The sequence below is a fragment of the Desmodus rotundus genome, chromosome 6, assembly GCF_022682495.2.
Source record: "Desmodus rotundus isolate HL8 chromosome 6, HLdesRot8A.1, whole genome shotgun sequence".
NCBI classification, from domain to species: domain Eukaryota; kingdom Metazoa; phylum Chordata; class Mammalia; order Chiroptera; family Phyllostomidae; genus Desmodus; species Desmodus rotundus.
In genome coordinates, this window is record NC_071392.1 from 140,387,308 (window position 1) to 140,405,618 (window position 18,311).

Here is an 18,311-nt window from a genome sequence, read left to right on the forward strand (position 1 = left end):
CAGATGGTCGTCAGCAGTTCCAGGACGACTGCCGAGCAGACAGGAACTCTCCTTCTGGTCAGCGCGGTTTGTATACCCTTTCCTGGAAAGAGGGATCATTCCCAGGATGGCAGGGCTGCACAGGAGCCTCCAAGGGCAGCAAGGCCGAGACCACCCCTGGTGTCAGCGTCCAGGGACTCTCTGGGTGGGGGGCTGCATTACCACCCTCCCCTGAGGCCGACCCACTCTGGGTCACAGCCCCCACCCCTCGCCTAGGGCAGTGTGGGAGCTCAGCGCCTAGGGTTCTGGGGCCCTCTGACTCTCCCTCATGGTACGAAGGCCGCCAGTCAGGACCAGAGCACGAGGACCAAAGTCCCCAAAAGTCAGGCTGGAGCTGGAACCAGAGGGCCCAAGCTCTCTCTCCAGCCTGCCCACTGCCCCGCCCTCTGTTCCTGCTCCTGCACTGGGGTCCCACTGCAAAGCAGAGGCCCCACTCCATATTCCTGTGCGGTCTGGCACAGGCTCCATATCCACCTGGGCCTGGTTCCTGCAGCCACAGATCAGCAGGCGAACAGCTGGTGGTGAAGAGGCAACCAGCTCCAGACCTTCTTCCAAAGCAAGACCTCAGCTCGGGGCTGGGGAGGATGGGGGTGAGGGGTGGGGGTGCGTTCCCACAGCCAACCCTGAGGGATGCCGGGGTGCCCACTGGAACCAGAAAGGCCCGGTTTGGGGCCAGAAAGGGGCCAGACAGACAGGCCAGGCAGTGACCACAGAGTGTGTAGAAGAGATTCTGTTGAAACTGAAGGAGCCACCAGCCCAAAAAGAGGAGGGGATGGCAGTGTGACAGGTGGCAGCTAAGGGAGCAGGGGCATAGGCCCAACTCAGAGTCCCCACCCATAAAGAAGAGGTTTGGAAAGGTGAGATTCAGATTTAAATTTATACCCAGCTTCTGCCCTGAAATGCTTCAGCCCTCCTGGAACTGTCATGTGCCATCACCAGGAGGGGGGCTCCCAGGCCCCCAAATGATAGACATTTACATAACCAGTACCTTGTGCAAAATACCTAGTAGTTTCCCAAGCACTATCTTTCTATCTGATTGTCTCGCAGCCTTGGGAGGAAAGCAGGACTGATGTCTGCTTGACAAATGAGGAAACTGAGGCCTGCTGAGGAACTTAATCAGTCCAATCTAACACTGCTGGGCCCTGGCTGCATCCTGGTGCCAGCTGCCCCCTACAACCCCCGGGGGAACGAAGCTCTCCCTGCCCAGGAAGACCTCTGGTACTGCGCGTTGGGAAGTCACAGTGGCCAACAGTCCCCTCCCCAGGCAGAGGCAAGTGCTTCCAGGGATGCTGGTGGGTGCAGGTGACAGAGAGGTGAAGGACAGGGGTCTCCAGATAGGAAGGCACAGGACAGAAAGTTAGGGGGTCCTAGCGTCTACTCTGCTACCCATGGCTGTGGGTGAGCCCGGCCACTCTCTGCACCTTAGTTCCCTCGTGTGCACAGGGAGGAGACTGGCCTGCGGACTGACTGGGACCCAAACCTTGGGAGCCAGCAGCAAAGCCAAGGACAGACAGGGGACCCAGCACACTGGAGAGAACACAGCCTTGGCATCAGGAAGGAAGGGCCCAACCAGGGCAGGTGCTAGGGTGGGGCAGGAGTGGCACGCAGGGTCTGACACTGGAGGGGAGCAAGCACACGCCCCTGAGCGAGAGTCCTCCTCCCGGCTGCACCTGGGGCCTCACCTGTGCTTGCCTCGCCCTAGTCCCAGCTCTGTCTATCCTGCAGGCTGCCGTGATGCTGGACCAGTCCCTCACCTCTTCTAAGCCGCAGCTGCCTCATCTGCAAAATAGGAATAATAATAGAATCTACCTGGCACATAATAGGTTCTCAGTACAAGGATGAGGCAGCCCCACAGCTGGGCCCAGCTGATTTAAGGGCCAAGTCTCCCCAACCCCGTTTATTCCTTCTTTTAACAAGTTTTTAGGTTCCTCTGTAAGCTCAGCATGCTGGGTCGTGGCATCCACCCAACATCTGATAACTTCAAGTGGCCGTCAGCAGGAACGCTGGTTCGATGCCACACCCAGTGGAGATGCGGGTACAGGGAGCCCATGGAGCACAGCGCCACACTCATGCGAGATTGAGAATCATCCGAACCTCATTTTCTTCAGCTATAAATGGAAACAGCCTTCAATTCCCCCCAGGGGTTAGAGGAAGGGAGGCACCATGAAAGCAAACCAGAAGCAAGAATGTGTTCCCACGCACTGCACGAAACTGTGGGGCCAGACGCACCCATCAAAGAGCAGGCTGTGCCCTCCTGAGGACTGCCATCAAAGACACAGCACCTACTCTGGAGGGCGTGCCCTCTGGGGGCCCACCCTGGCATCCTTGCCAGTGAGGGCCCAGGGACTTAATACGCCTTTGCCACCAATTCAGCAATAAAAAGGCTGCAGGCGTGGGGTGGAGTGTGGGGAGCTGGGGCTCAGAAATCATGGGATCTGGTCACGGTCCCCCAGGGCAAACACCGTCCCCTCACTGAGTCTCAGTTTCCTAAAAGGAGGGGTTCACTACAACAGCAGTGATGTAACATAGTGGGGAGACTAGCCACTCTTTAAGGCCCCTTGCACTTCTCACATTCCAGAACTTGCAATTTATCATCACCCCTTTCTACAACCTTACGATCTTGAGAAGGCTACTCTCTGCAGCTTCAATTCCTCCTAACACCCAGGTGGACTTCCCTGACCCGTGGGCCACCCTCGCCGGCGAAGGGCTGTATGTAAGGGGTGTTGTTGCCTCCCCAAGAGCAGTGAGAAATGCCCGGACAGTGTCTGCAGCCGCTCACCAGGTCCTCTCCTCCTCCCCATTCTCCCCTCCCCTGACTCACCCACAGAGGGACCCCCACTGCCTCCACTCAGCCTGCAAGACCCAGGCTCCACACCTCCAGCCTGGGGATAGGGAGATGGACCAGGGCCATCGGCCAGCTGGAATTGCTGCAAAAGAAGACCAAGGAGCACCTAACTGAAGCTGGGAGAGGGCCTGACAGGTGTCAAGTGCTCCCCTGTGCCAGGCCCGGGGCAGCATCGTGATGTCCATTGCCTCACTTTCCTCTCACTGCAGAGATAAAGTTACTGCCCGTTTGCCAGCAAGGAACCCAATCCCCTTGGCTGGACCGCATTATCTGTACTTTTCAGACGAGAAAGCAGACTCAGAGAGGTTAAGTGACTCGCCTAAGGACACACAGCTGCTTAGGGGAAGAACAAAGAGTGGAGCCTCCATCCGGGGACTCCAGCACTGGTGCCCATCCCACTGGCCTGCACTGCCTGAGAGGCAGTGGACTAAAGCCCGGGGGGAGGACACCAGTCCTGCTGTGGCTGTCTGGAACATGCCCCCAGGCTCGCAGCCCCGCCTCTATGTGTCTACAACCTTGTATGCAGGCAGGCCCCAGGCTGCCCTTCATCGCCAGCCCTCACCAGGGCTTAGAGTCTCAGGGCAAATTCAGCCCTGTGCCTGTCCAGTCCCTAGGGGAGCCGAGGGACCGAGGCTGATTACCATTAGTGACTCAGACTCCCCCTTCCTCCAAGGAGCCTCCCCTGGGCAGCCAGCACTGGCTGTAGTCAGGCTGCTCCCAGTTCTGCTTCCACCACCCCTTGCTCTGCCTCTAGGGTCCCCCAGAATACGGAGCAAGATGCCTCTCTTCTCTGTTTCAGCCCTGAAGAGATCTGGACCCTGCAGCATTGTCTTGAAGCTGCTCGGCCCTCGTTCCCTCCACTGTTTCCACAGGGAATGGCTGTCAGACCCCTCTCCACCCACTCCCCTCCACCCTGCACCTCCTCCACCCTATCTGTAGCTGGTCCTGAAACCCAACACAACACTCCAGGTGCGGTTTGCCTGGCCAAACAGAAACTTTCACCTCCACCCTTCTACGTATATTATGTTTCTACTGATCTCACCTAGTAGAAAAACATGAGTTTTTCTTATAGCTGGGCCACCCACAATAAAGCAGGCCCTTTCTCGATGATGCCAACAACCTGCTCATGTGCCTGATTGGCTGAGAACAAAGTGCCCTTGTAGAAAGTATGCTTGAGGAGGTTTCAATGATCTAAAGGGCCAGAGGTGACTGAGTAATCCCCTGAGAATCTAGAAGTCTTTGCATCACTGTACACGTGGGCTGCACAGAAGTGTGCACTGTCAGTGCTCTGCAAAAATAGCGAAAGTGTCCTGAATGTCCATCAAGAGGGGACTGGCTCAGTAAATTATGGGGCACTTATTCGGTGGAATACTACACACCCATCAAAAAGAACAAGGCAGAATGCTTTGCAACAATGTACAAGATGCCAATAAAATATCAGTAAGGAAAAAAAGCAAAGTATGGATTTATATGTATAACAGGAATTTTTTTATGAAACACTCAGTTGTGTGTGTGTGTAAAATCTCAAGTGTTCATAAAAGGTCTGGAAAAATACACACCAAACTGCTACTAGTAGACAGCTCTAGAGGAGAAGTTGGAATAGGAAACAAGAATCAAAAGAAACTTTTATTCTACCTATAATTTTTATTAGCTCTTTACAAAGGAAATCTAGTCCCGTTCTTTTTTTTTTTTTTTTTTTTATTCTCACCTAAGGACATTTTTTTTTCGTTGCTTTTTAGAAAGGAAGAGAGAGAAACATCGATAGGTTGCCTGTGTATGTACCCCAACTGGGGACTGGACCTGCAACCTGGATATGTGCCCTGACCGGGAATCAAACCTGTAACCTCCCAGCTATGGAACGATGCTCCAAGCAACTGAGCCACACCAGCCATGGCAGTCTTATTCTATGTTTTTAAATTAATTTTAAGATACAGCGGGAAAAGAGCAGGGGAGAGGAAGAGAGAAGATGACTTTCACTTTTTACTTTATACCTTTTGTATTGAGTTTTTTGGTTTTGGGGTTTTTTTTTCCTCCAATGAGCACATGTTATTTTGTGCCTTTTTAAAGGGAGATTGAAAAATAATTTAAAAAAAATGGAAGTGTCTTGATCAGGTTGGAACAATAGGGCAGGCCTGCAGTTCTGGCACCGATGAGGCCGCAGGGCTGAGGGGAGACTAAGAGCCTCCGCACTGTGTCCCTGCCTCACGCACACAGGAAAGGCGACAGGGCTGTGGTCACGAACCAGAAAGGAACATCCAGGAGCAAGTTTCTAGTCAAGGAATTTGGTGAGTGAGGAGTTGGCAACTCCAGGGAAGAGTTCCAGCCTGGAACCTGCCAGAAAGGACCTGGCGTCAGGAAGGTCAGGGCTGGCCTCGTGGTGGCAAAGGCGGGAAGAGAAGCACCAGACTTTGGATAACCACCCTCAGCTGGGAACAGTGCGAAGCTCCCGACACCTGCTGTGCTGCAGGGGAAGCTGGGTGGAGACAGGCGCAGAGGGTGGTTCAAGGCCACACAGTTCCCAAGGGATACAGCACAACCATCACCAGTCCCCAGCTTGCGCTCCCCGTGGCCAACAGCCCTCTAAGGGGGCTGAGAAGGCACCCTGAGCACCCCCAGCCCGCTTTTCTGCTCCCCCATGCATGCCTCCTCTCAGCTTTTGGGATCCCCAGTGCAACGCTCCATGACTCCCCTTCCGTCGACCCCACCCGACCCAGAAGGTCCTCAACTGTCAACTACAGGGACAAGGGGCGCTGGCCCAACCCTAGGAAAAAGTGGCTGGGGAACTCCGCTGTCCTCCTGTCTCCCAGGCCCCAACAGGCCCAGAGCTGGTTTGTCCAATGCAGGGTTTGCCAGCCCTGTAACTGCCTCCCTGAGAGGGAGGATGACAACTTTTGAGAATTCCTTTACACCAAACAGGATGGAAAGGGGGTTTGGTAAGTTCAAATCCTATCTCTGCTCCCAACCAGGTGACCATGAGAGACCTCACTTTCCTTGTGTCTCCCTCTGGAAATGCAGAGAGGACCAACTAGAAACCAGGTAGCTCTCTGTAGATTTTGAAGCGCTGTCCCAACAGGAGGCTGAAGGGCTAGGAAGGGGACAGCTGGACAGGGGTTAGACCTCTCAGGGAAGAGCCAGATACATCTTGTTTTAACAGCAAAAGCTAGAAACTACCTAATGAAAAAGAAAATGAGCAAATACAATGGGGCAACTTCATGCTAGGGAATACTCCACAGCCATAAAAAATGAATCAACCTTTAGTGACCCAGGGCTAGAAATATCAACATGATGAATCTCACAAATATATTAAAGCAAAACAAGTGAGTTTCAGAAAAAGACAGCATTTAAGTAACATTTTAAAACATACAAAACAATACTGCATGTTGCCTAGGGAGGCATATACTTATAATGAAACCGTGGAGAAACACAAGAGAATAACCGGTAAATTCAGGGCGGGAAGGGGATAAGCAGGGAGAAAGCTCAGGCACACACAAATGCGTCCTAGCGAGTGCCCAGGGATCGGCATGCCACCCCCACATCCGAAAGATCCCTTCCTCTTTTCTAGAAGTCAATGTTGCTGTCCTCAGATCCTCTTCCCAGGGGCTGGAAGGGGACGTAGCACTTGCAGAGGCCGAAGTGGGGGTGTGGAGGGGCCCGGGCGCCTCAGCCTTCTGACGACGCTGGCCATGATGAAGGCAGAGGGCAATGGCCAGCGGACTGAGTCCTCTCCAGCGTGGGTGGAGACCAAACCAAAGGCCCCTGACTCATGGGACAGCCCCCCACGCCTGCCCTAAAAATACCGCCTATGGCCTCTGACTATGACTCCTTGGTGACAGGACTCCCACAGCACCCTCCTCCTGTTCTCCGCGCCCCCCCACATCCGTCTGCCTGGGTCCCCCAGTTCAGTTTGTAGGCGCTCAAGGACACAGCAAACAGCCTCGGGTGAGGTCCTTGGGAAGAGAAGAGCTCCCCAAGGGGGCAGACCTCAGACAAAGAGCCAGCTGCTCCTCAGGCCACTCACCCATTCCTATCGGAAGAGTGACTATCCTGGGCCAGTCATGTGGAAAACACCAAGAACTCCCCGCAACCTGTCTCCAGGGGTTGGGGAGCTTCTCCCTGCCTCCCTGTGCCTTCTTTTTGGCAACTCTCCACAGGCCCCCACGTACCCTCCCTTCAAAGAGGGCCAGGGCAAGGAGGGGCAGCGGTGCAGCCTCTAGACGCAGGGAGGGTGGGCACAGAAAGGCCTGCCCCAGCAGGAAGAGCTCAGAAACTGCTGGGGGCCCAGTGGATGGCCTGCGGAGTTCTGAGAGCTGGAAGAGGACACCTGAGACACCAGCAGGGCATCCCTTTATCCTGCAGCTGGCACACCAAAGCCAGCACAGCGGAGACCTGCCCAAGGCTGCACGAGACAGCAGTGATACAGAAAGGAGGCGAGCCGGGTCTTCGGGTGGCCAGTTGTGCCCTCTTTGCCACACCCTGCTGCCACCCTGCCTCTTTCCTTCCCTCCCTCCCCCAAAGTGGTCAGGTGAGCAATGAGGGAACAAAGAGGAGTAAGGAAGGACCTTCACAAAGCCCCCTCCCCTTTCCCCCCAAAGCAGGCCACCTGCAACAACACTGGGGGGCTGCCTGCCAAGCAGAGCGCTCCCTGGCTCAAGTGGAAGCTGGAGGATCACCTGCTGGGGTGCTGGGCGCTGTTGAGGGCGCAGTTGAGCCAAATGTCTTCTGAGCCCTGTACACATTAGATAAGCTTCCACTATTCCCACCAGAGACAGAAAGGTGCCTGAGACAAAGCAAAGGACGACCCAGCCAGAGAAGACCCAGCACAGTCCACAGGTGGCAGAAGGTCAAAGGCACATCATCCTGAAGCACGGAAAAACGGACCACCTTCATCTTCCCCAACTGAAACCCCTTCCATATCCGTATTATCATCAACAAGGTCAGCAGCGGGTATTTACTGATGGCTTAGCCTGCATCTGCCCTGTGCTGAGTGCTGGACACGCGCTGTCTCTTTCCTTCGCACCGCTCTAGGAGGAGGCACTGTGGGCACAGAATCCCACGGATGACGAGGCAGAGGCAGTGCCCACCCAGGTGTGCCAAACTAGCAGGGCTGTCCAACCTGTGGCCCAACACAAAATAGTAAATTTACTTAAAACATTATGAGGTGTTTTTGTAATTACGTGTCACGATGCATTTAGTATGTGCTGTAAGACAGCTCTTCTTCAGCATGGCGCAGAGATGCCAAAAGGTCGGACACCCCTGCGAGTCTAAAGCATGCGGTCCGCACCAGGGGTTCTTGAAGAGCCACCCAGAGCAGAAGCAGCGCCACCAGTGTCCTCTGGGTCAGACGTCACGGGGTGCAACCCACCTAACAAGCCACCCAAGTGAGTCTGATGCCTGCGTAAGTTCGCCAACTCAGTGCTCTGATGACTTCCCAGGGCTGCCCACCAGGAAAAACTGACACGTGTCTCTGCCTGGAAGTCAAGACCACGGGGCTTTTCCTACTCCAGCTCCTGGGCAGCTCCCCCAAACCAGCAGGGCCTTACCCCAAATCCACAGCCCAGGCCCTACTCTGCACCTCATCCTCTTCCTAGGGCCTGGCCTTGGAGTCATCTCCCTCCAGAAGTCCCCTGCCTACCTGGTGCCCCCAAACTGCCTTGCACCCCAGTCAGACTTCCTGCCGGGCACTTGCTGGCACACGGTGGCTTCCAGACAGCGCTCAGAGCACATTTCTCCCCGTCCCACTCCCAGTCCCTCAAGGGCAGAGCCAACTCCTTATGCTCCTGAGCATCACACCACTTTCACGACACCAGGCGGGAGGGCCACCAGGAGGTGTTCGAGGGCTGTCGGAAGGAAAAAATGCCTTGGGCAGCAAGGTCTGGTTCTCACCCTGACTCTGCCACCACCTCCCCAGGACAAGTGCCTTCCCATCTCTAGGCCTCAGTTTCCTCATCTGGGAAACGCACCATTATTCTAGTTTCTTCAATTCTACTCACCCACTGAACAAAGCCGGGGGAGCCTTACCCTAGACACTGTCATCTAGTGTCAGGGATGCACATGGGAAACTGAAGAGGCCCCTCCTCCCACCCTTCTATACTAGGAAAAGAGGAAGGCAACAGACAAGTAAACACTGCAATTACTACATGCCAGACGCCAAGTTCTACACATATATGTTCTCACTCACAAATAAACAAGATTATTGCAGAGCATGACAAATGTGCGAAAAGAAATACAATAGTTTTATGACAGAAAGTGAAAAAAGGGACTACTTTGCATAAAAAGGTCAGGGAAGGCCCCTCCAAGGAGGTGACATTTGAGCTGAGACTTGACAGACAGGGAAGAACCAGCCGTGGAAAGAGCTGAGGAATGGTGTTCCAGGCAGAGGGAACAGCACATAAAAAAGCCTCACGGAAAGAATAAGCTTGGCAGGGAAGAAAAGCAGGTGCCACGGCTATACCACAGTGAGTGCAGAAGTAAGGGAGCACCAGTGGTACCCAGACAGGGAGGCGGGCAGACAGCCTCTCACAGTGCTAAGGTGCTCAAATCGGTTCGGCCTGACCCAACCCAGTACATCCGGCCGAGTCACAAGCAACACTGGGGGTAAGGGTGTGAGTCAGGCCCCACGGCTTCCTGAGGCCCCAAGACCTGTTGTGGGCATAGCGGCAGGCACCAACCCTTGGCATGACTGCCGTGCCATACCCACAGGACACCCACAGGTGGGAGGAAACAGGGTCACCTAAGCTTATAAAACTCAGGACACTCATGGCTGCAGCTTCCAGAGGGACCTGATCAAGTGCTTCCATGAAGCACCAGTCCCAGATCACATTATTTTCCTGGGACACAGCCAGGGCAGGAGCCGTGGTCAGTGGAAAGGAAATAGGATCCAGGTTCAAAGCTTACTAGTTTGGGGCAAGTCTTAACCTTTTGGGGCCTCAGTTTCCTCATCTGAAAACTGAGGCTACTAATAGTGCTGATCTCCTAGGGCTGCTGAAAAGATTAAACGAGACGCTGAATGTGAAGCAGCAACCATGCGTGGCACACAGTGAGTGCTCACAAATGTAAGCTGTTATTACCATTACCGGGTTTTTGCTGCTTCATTTCCCTCTGCTGTAACACAGGGAGGTTGATACAACATCACAGCATTGCTATGAGTTTGTGCTAAAAAATGTGCCATCTTACAATGCAATACCCATTGTCAGGAATGAAAAAAAAATTGAGTCTCCTTTCCCGATCTCTCATCAGATGCCGAATTCCCCTCTACCATACCTCACTGTTTGGAAAGTGAGTAAGTGCCGCTTAAATTCCACTCTGACTATACTGTGAAGTAAAAATGATGCGTTAGGAATCCACAGATTCCCCTGCCCCGTCATTCCGCAAGGGGGTGGGAATGGATGTTGCTGATTCTTCTGCATCATCCACGAAAGTCCCGCCTCCCCCTCCCCCCCCACCCCCCGGAAGCAAAACACAATCTGTCAGTCACACAAAATTCCCACCCACTCGCATACACACAATTAGTGAATGTAAAATGCCTTCGCTTCCATACACATCACCGCATGCAAACAAATGTTCTGGAGTGTAAAAGTCACCCACACCTAGAAACGCCACACCCAAAATCACTCCCAGAAACTCACTACAGCTACCCTGCACACGCACACAAATGCTGTCTCCCACACTGTGCAAACAGGCTCAGCAGAGCAAGGGCTCTGGGGCCAAACGCCAGCTTCCGAATCCTGACTTTGCAACTCCTAGCTGCGCGACCCCAGTGTCCAAGTGCCTCGGTTGAAAACAAAATAGGAATAATAATACTGATTTTGAAGATGGATGTGACGATTAAATGAATTTAATGCATGTAAAAGGTTTAGATCAAGCGCTCGGAAAGCGTCCAATGATAGTTAGTATTTTCCTCTTCATTACCTGTGCACACGGCTTCCAAAACTGGTCTTCCACTCTGTAAACAGACTCAGGCCCGCACACTCCCTCCACCCGGATGGTGCACGCCGCCCACAAGCTCTGCACTCGCCTGCGCTCCCGTTTCTAGGCGCGCTTACCTACGCAGTGCGCACGCGCACCCACCACCCGCCGCGCGAGGCAGGGTTTCCCCACAGTGCTGGATCCCCCCACCCCATGCGTCCCCAAGCTGTCCCGGGAAGTGCCGGGCACCCGGAGACCTCATGCGCCGGAGCCCAGGCCACAGGCCGGGCCTGGCCTCGCACTCCTTGTCCAGTCACTGCTGAGGCTCTGAACTGCCTGGCCCTAGACTCCCTCCCTCCCACTCCATCCACAGTCCCGGCCTGCTTACCTGAGGATGAGGGCCTTGAGGGACAGCGCCCCACTCTCCCCGTCCAGCCCCAGGTCCAGGGACAGGGTAACAGCCAGACCAGGCTCCGGCGCCGCAGCACACCCCCACCTCCTCCAGGAAAGGGGCTGGGACGAGGAAGTGCTCGGGGGCCGGGGGGCCGGGCTGCCCCACCCCTGGGAAAGTCCCCGGAGATTGACAGGCCGATCGACCAATCGCACCGCATTGTCTGGGCGGGGCCCCGCGGCCAATGGGGTGGGACCCAGCGAGGTAAACAACCCGAACGCCACCGAGCGGCCCCGAGTATCCAGTTCCACTGGCCTGTGAGTTCCCCAGGTCTGGGCAGCGCCTGACCTCACTCCCCGCCCCGGAAGCCTCGGGCTGTGGAATGAGGCTACGGCCACTTTGAAAGCCCAAACGTGGAGATGAGCCGCGGGGACCACCGTACAACTTCCTGTGCAGTGGACACTGGGGAGGGAGCTTGCCAAAAGGCACGTAAGCCTTTGGAGCTAAGCCGGCGCTAAAGCTCAAGGCCGCAGAGTTCTGTGCAGGACGCTCCCGGACCTCTTAGCAGAGCTCACAGGAATTCCGAGCTGAAAGGACCGTTCAGGACTCTTACTGTTACTGCTAACATTTACTCCTGCTTCAGACATTGTAAGCACTTTGCATGCATTACTTTAATTTGCACAGCCACCCTAGTGAGATGGGTTTTGTCCCCTGCCCCACCGTTTTTGTTTTCGTTTTTTTTATCATAAACATGCGAAGCACAGAGAGGTTTGATGACTTCAGTGTCTGAACCAAGATTCAAACCCAGATGGACAAATCCAGAGTCAGCTTCCTGCCCTGCCGACCTAGTACACCTTAGGTGGGCCAATCATCCAACACTCTGTGGGACTTCCCAGATCCACAAGGAGCGGTAACTTGGTTTAAGGTTGGAAACACTTTTTTCCCCTCTTTTTAAGATCATCATTTTATTTTAAAGAGGATAAGTTTTAACATTAGGAAGGATTTGAGGAGTTATTTCACACAGTCCCTCATTTTATAAAAGGGGAGCTCTGTCAATCAACTGTGATTGTGTGCAAACACACACAGAGACACACGTACCCAAGTACATGCCTGATCCAAGCTCTCTCTTTTCAGACTTTATGACATCCCGGATGCCGTCAGTCACTTCAAGGGTGTCATCAAATTCTCAAAACAATATTAATACTAGTCCATTTTAATTATGAAAATAAGTACACATGTACCCAGATTTGGAAGAAAGGAAGGGAGGAAGGGATGCAAACACCAAAGCACCACTGAATGTCACCAGAGGGATGGAATAGGGGGATTAGAATCTATATGGTGCCTTCAGGCATCACCTCTACCCATGGGGTCCCCCCAAACCGGTTTACTTCCTGTTCTTCATCTGTGCCTCCCAAATGGCCTCCTCTTAGAATGCTCTCTTCCTAATCCCAACCCAAGTCTTCTCGTGAACACTGAAATTTACTTAAAAAAAATGAAGTGTCTCCAACTATTTGCATTCTGTTTCCAAACTATTTCAGCTGTTTTTGTAAAATGCCTGGCTGACCTTAAGAGTTAGGAAAATAAGTTCATTCTCCAAAATGCCAGATGACGCCTAGGTGGGTTTTTTTTTTTTAATGCTCTAGTATGACATAAAAAGGTCACACAGTCATCTTTTTGCCCGATTTCCTAGTTTTGGGTAATTTTTCATAACAATTGCAATGTGTGAGAAAACTCCTCTTCGAAGTCATGACCACACCCACCCCTTCCATCCTTTTAAGTCTTTGACTTCAGAACATCCCACCATGTCGGAGGCCCTGGAGACCACTGATCACAGCCCCTTACGTGACAGCTCGGTCAATGGAGGCCTCAGTGTGATAAAGGACTTGTTCAAGGCCACACATGTTGAGTGATGCAACCAGGGCTGGAACTCAGGACCTGGGCTCCCAGGCGTGTGTGCACTTTGTACTCCATCATGTCGTCTTTACAATACCCTAATTTTCTTATTTGTTACAGAGACTCAGCGCCCATGAACATAGGCTATGAATTTAATTAATGGGGTTCTAACCCCTACTCGATCAATTACCACCTGGGTGGCCTTTCTAATCCTCAGTCCCTCTCTGAATGTGGGGCTACTAATTGTACCTACCCCTCAGGTGATCATGAGGATAAATGAGATAATGCAAGTAAAGCCCTAAGCCTGGCATATAGAAGGCATTTGAGAGATGATAGTGGTGTGGAGACGTGGACTGCATGCATTGGGTAGAACATCACCATTAAACCCAGAGATACAGCCTTCCCAGGTTATATCTCACCATCCACATCCACTGTGGGACCCTGGACTGGGGGCCTGGCAGGGTGGGAAACAGGTCCTGTCACCACCTGCTCCCCCTGGACCTGGATGATTTCCAAGCCAGGAAGCAGGGCCTGATACTAGGAGCTGAGTGACTCAGGCAGGTGAGAACCTCTTGTTCTTCCAGAGTGAAAACAAGCACCTGTGCAAAGCCCCACCTGGGAGGACAATCAAAAAGTCCTGGGTTTTGTTTTGTTTTCATTTAAAGCACACAACTTCCCAATCTCCTTTCTGCCACTCTCTCCGCCACCTCCGCCAAGATAGCTCCAGAGGCAGACCTAAGTCCACATTTGAGGAAAATAAAAAACATACCCCCAAACCCACCTACAACTGATTGAGCTCTAAATCAAATAACTAAAGAGGAATGGAGGCTACATATTAAAAGAACATTGACAGGTAACATTTGTGGAGTGTTTGCTGTGTGGTAGGCCTACACTTTGGCATCACGTGTCTGCCAACCACTCTCTAAGAAGGTCAGGACCATTACCATCCCCATTTCTCAGATGAAACTGGGGCTTGGAGCTGTTAGATGACTCGGGCAAGGTCTCGCACAGCAACAGGTAACTGGAGCAGGAAGAGCCAGGCTCTTAAGCTCTTAACAACCGTAAGCATTGCGTTACCGAGTTCTGCCAGCTAGCAAGACAGAACTAAAAATGCCAGTTCTTTTAAAGGGCTGTTAGGAAGGATCAGAAACAGCCTTTGTCTTGTGGAGACGAAGCCACTGTGGGCCAGAGGTCTTACAACAAGTTTGTGATTAGTACTTGGGACTAGAACTCAAGTCTCTTTCTTCCAGATCAGCGCTATTTCCACACGCCCCGCTGATGGGAAATGAAGCTTCCAGAGCAAACAAGCACGTGTGTTGTTCATTATGTGAATTAGTGAGTCGGGGCCTTGGTGGGGGGTCAGTGAAACTCAGGGCAATCCTGGTCTGGCTCCTTCCTTAGATCTAGTCTCTCATCTCCATAGCCTGAGGCCATCTCGGGAATGTAAAACCCTATCATAAATTCTAGGTACTTTTTGGTGTTGAGTGTGAGGAGAGAGATTTCAGCGATAGTTAAATGAGAAATGCGTATCAAGCACATGATGTTGACTGAAGTTGTACTCAGTAATCGTGCTTTTTTTTTTTTTTTTGGTAAGAAGCAAATAAGCAAGCAGAGTCTGTTCCTTGCTTCCTACCCTCAGCCAGAGAACACAGTTTTAGTTCTCTTTACCTCCCTCCCAAAAAATTGAATGAGGGCATAGAGATACAACGGCAGTGAGGTAGCCACAACTGTGTGTATTCATTCACTCGGCACCCCGGAGTGAATTAAACCGTATACCCATAATTGCCCTTTCTCCAAGAGGCAAGGCCTGTGAGGGTCAGGGTGCATGGGGGCTCTGGAGTCAGACAGACCTGGGCCTAGATCTCAGCCCTGCCACCACGATTCCCCCTGTGATGGCTCTGCGCCTGTTTCCGCATCCATAACGTGAAGGTCCGAGCTGTGCCCAGAGCACAGGGTAGAGCAAGGGAAATGCCACAGGGCCTGGCATCAGTGAAAAGCAGCAACAGTGACTATGATCGTCAGTCCTATTGGGTGGGCAGGGACTGTTTATCTCCTATTTCCTGTGAGGACCCCACAGCCTAGAGTGGCGGAGGAGCTTGCCCTCGACCTCACAAAGTGTGTGCTCAGGATTGCCAGGCCTAGAAAGTCTTCCCTGTTTTCCTCTTTCCCCGTCCCACCTATTTCCCCTGAGTCCCTGGACCTCCCTGGGATTTCTAGGGCACCACTGGAGGAGAGCAAAGGGCAAAGTGACACTGGGGGATATTCCAGGCCTCTGTGGCCTCACCAGGCCCCTCCCACAGTTCCTAGGAGTCCAGGCCTCCCCTGCCCTAGCTCCTCTCCTTCTGGCCTCCCCATCTCCAGGTCAGTGTGTGAAGCAGATCTGGGTTTAGATCCAAGCCTGCCCCTTGTCATCCTCCTGGCGTGGGAAGAGGTCAGCCAGGCCCAGCCCAGCCCCCAAGGGAGGCAGACCCATGGGAATCAGCGTTTTCTAATCCTGGGAAGCCCTGACAGAGCCCTGAGAGCAGTCCTCCTCCGGCCTCACCCCATGTCCTCTCATGCTCCCTCTTCCCGGGCCCCTCCTGCTTCTCCCACCCAGAAGCCACTGCCGCAGTGACTTGGCCTCCACTCCTTGCCACTCCTAGCCAGGGACTTCCCTGGGCTGGGCCTCTGACCGGCTTTGGAAAATCTGGACTGTTAGTGATCAAAGAGTAGGCCACATCACCACTGTCTGCCAGCCCTTCAGCCACTCCTAGTGACCCAGGCTCTCTGTTACAGGTCCAGCCACAGAAAAGGTTCAGCTGTCCCAGGAGTAACACAAGTGGGGGAGCTCTCCGGAGACCCGCTTGCTCCAGTGTCAGAGGGTCCCAGCCTTCCATCCTGTCTCCAGGGAAGACGGAGGTAGACTCCAACCTGGTTGCTTCCTGTCTAGCTTTAGATCACTGAAGTTCCCAACACACCCACACACTCCCTCTCACAGAAACACACACACACACACTCAATCACGTAATGACCCAGACACTCACAGGTACTCTCACAAACACACCCACACACTCCCCCTCACACAGACACACACTCACATAATGACCCAGACATTCACAGACACACACAAACACAAAAACATGCTTGCACACCTCTGCTCACACAGACACACACATACACACCTCAGCAGATCTGACACACACAAAAATAGACACACTGACATCCACGTTCATGCTTATGTATCCACTCCCTTTTCATGGGAGAAGAATAAGATGAAAATAGACCTTTCTTTTCCTTCCCTTAGGAAAAACTAGTACTGACTAGAGGGAAAAGACTGGCTGAGAAGGCTGGGGGAGAAGAGGAAGGCAGGAAGAGGAACTAACAGGAGGGAGAGAAGCAAGAAGATAACTGGGCCAGGCAAGGAGATAGAGAGAGGCCCAGAGCCCAAGCCCCGAGAGGGGCAGAGGGAGCTGGGCCTGGAGCAGCCGACCCCAGCTGGCAGGAAAGCAGAAAACTCTTGGCCCAGAGGTGGGAGGGTCTGGTGGCCCCAGCACCCTTGTGCAGTGAGCCCTTTCCCCTGTCCTGCCTGGCTCACTGCCCCCAGGCTGGGTCACTTACCTGGGGAAGGGCAGGAGAAGGCAAGGGTGTGCGCAGAGGGGGCTGCCGCTGGCCCTGTGAAGGCTCCTCCGCTTGCTGTGCTTCTGCAGGAAGGAGGGCTGGGCTGGGCTGACTTTTAGGCAGGAGGGGAATTCCCCGAGATGGAGGAGCCAGGCAGCCACACAAGGCTCAGTGGAGGCCCCTTCCCACCCCTCTGGCTGGCGGAACAGAGGCCCTTCTTTATCAGCGCCTACCTGTCACTTCCCAGACTGCGTGCGGCTTGCTAGGAATTCCAGGGAGGCGAGAAGGCTCTGGGGAAGAGCTGGAAGGCTGCTGATTCTCTGGCTGGTCTGAGAACAGGCACAGGGCAGAGTCCCACCTGGCCTGCCCACCCCACCCCACCCCCTGGGTTCACCCAAGGACCTCTATTTCCTCCTTCGCCTAGGGTGGGGGATTCCAGTGTCAAGGACCCTGAGGAAATCACCAGATACCCAGTCCACATCCTCCTGCCCTCCATCCTATCCCATCTGTTTCCACTTAGTCTATGGATTCTCCACAGGGAAAGGAAAGATTGCTGCTTCCCTCTGTGCCAGACCTCATTCAGATGTCGAGTGCGGTCCCAGAGACCTACCCACCAAGGAACAGCCCCGCTCTGCAAGAAGCAGCCGGTGCTCTGGAGCCTGGCTTCCCCACCCTCAACCTCAGTGAGCCCGGCTGTAAAATGCGGATAATAAGTCCTGCTTTGCCTGCCTCCTGCGATGGCAATTAAACTAAAATGATGGTTTGCAGACATCCTTCAGAAACCATTTACAAACATAAGGTCTCAGTTCATTATCTGATGATATTGTGGCGAGGAGTGGGAGGGGCCACCTGGATGAGCTGGCCTTTCTTGCTCATTCCTGGTTCTAGAGTTTCTTCACTCTTACAGTTTCCTCAGGCCACTTATGGCCTTACAGACCACTGAGGATAAAGGAACGGACAAGTCAGACCTGCTTCCTGCCTGCTCAGAATTCACAGATTTGGGGGTGGCCCTGCCAGTACATCATCAGCCACATGTGGCTGTTCACATATAAAGTGGTCAAAATTAAATAAAACCTGTAACTCAGTTCCTCGGTAGCACTAGCCCCATTTCAAACTCTCAACAGTCCCTTGTCTAGAACTGCACATGTAAAGAACATTTCCATCCCTGCAGAGAGTTCTGTTGGAGAGCATTTCTCTGGGGGCTGCAGGCAAGTTAGTAGGTAATTATCATAAGGGGCGGTAGAGCTGTGTGCTGGCAGGAGAAATACAGGGAGATACCGGAGCCTGGACGAGGGAGGATCTGGTCAGGATTGGGGCATCTGGGAAGTCCTCCTGGAGGAAGTGACACCTTAGCTGAGATCTGAAAGTGGCCAAGCAAGAGCATAAGAGAGAGTGTTCTCAGCAAAGGGAATAGACCCTGCAAAGAGAAGAGGACATTCGGGGAACTGAAAATTGTTCACTGTGAGTGGACCATGGAGTTTGAAGCAGGCAAGGGGGAAGTAACATAGGTAGGACCTGGAGAAACAGGCAGGCCAGGTCACAAGGGGCTACCTTCAAGGGGGCTAGGAGGTGAGGGAGGGGGAGAGCTCACTGAATCCAACCTTCAACTGCTTCTCCGTGCTTCCGATTGGGATCCCACAG

The 18,311-nt window shown here is 53.3% G+C and overlaps 2 protein-coding genes across 10 annotated transcripts in view; one reads left to right on the forward strand and one right to left on the reverse strand.

Moving 5' to 3' along the window:
* TNIP1 (TNFAIP3 interacting protein 1) overlaps nucleotides 1-16,693 on the reverse strand; it is a 45,161-nt gene extending 28,468 nt beyond the window's left edge. For 4 of the 9 annotated variants that reach the window (XM_024576863.4, XM_024576868.4, XM_024576869.4 and 1 more), the window contains exon 1: nucleotides 11,178-11,335. The gene's annotated coding sequence lies outside the window, so the exon portion shown is untranslated. Of the gene's footprint in view, nucleotides 1-1,721; nucleotides 1,819-10,792; nucleotides 10,919-11,177; nucleotides 11,336-16,670 lie in introns of those variants that run through there. The other 5 variants (XM_024576870.4, XM_024576864.4, XM_045185027.3 and 2 more) reach the window with 5 other exon arrangements.
* MYOZ3 (myozenin 3) overlaps nucleotides 1-18,311 on the forward strand; it is a 373,398-nt gene that overhangs the window by 186,043 nt on the left and 169,044 nt on the right. The gene's annotated exons all lie outside the window — the stretch shown is intronic.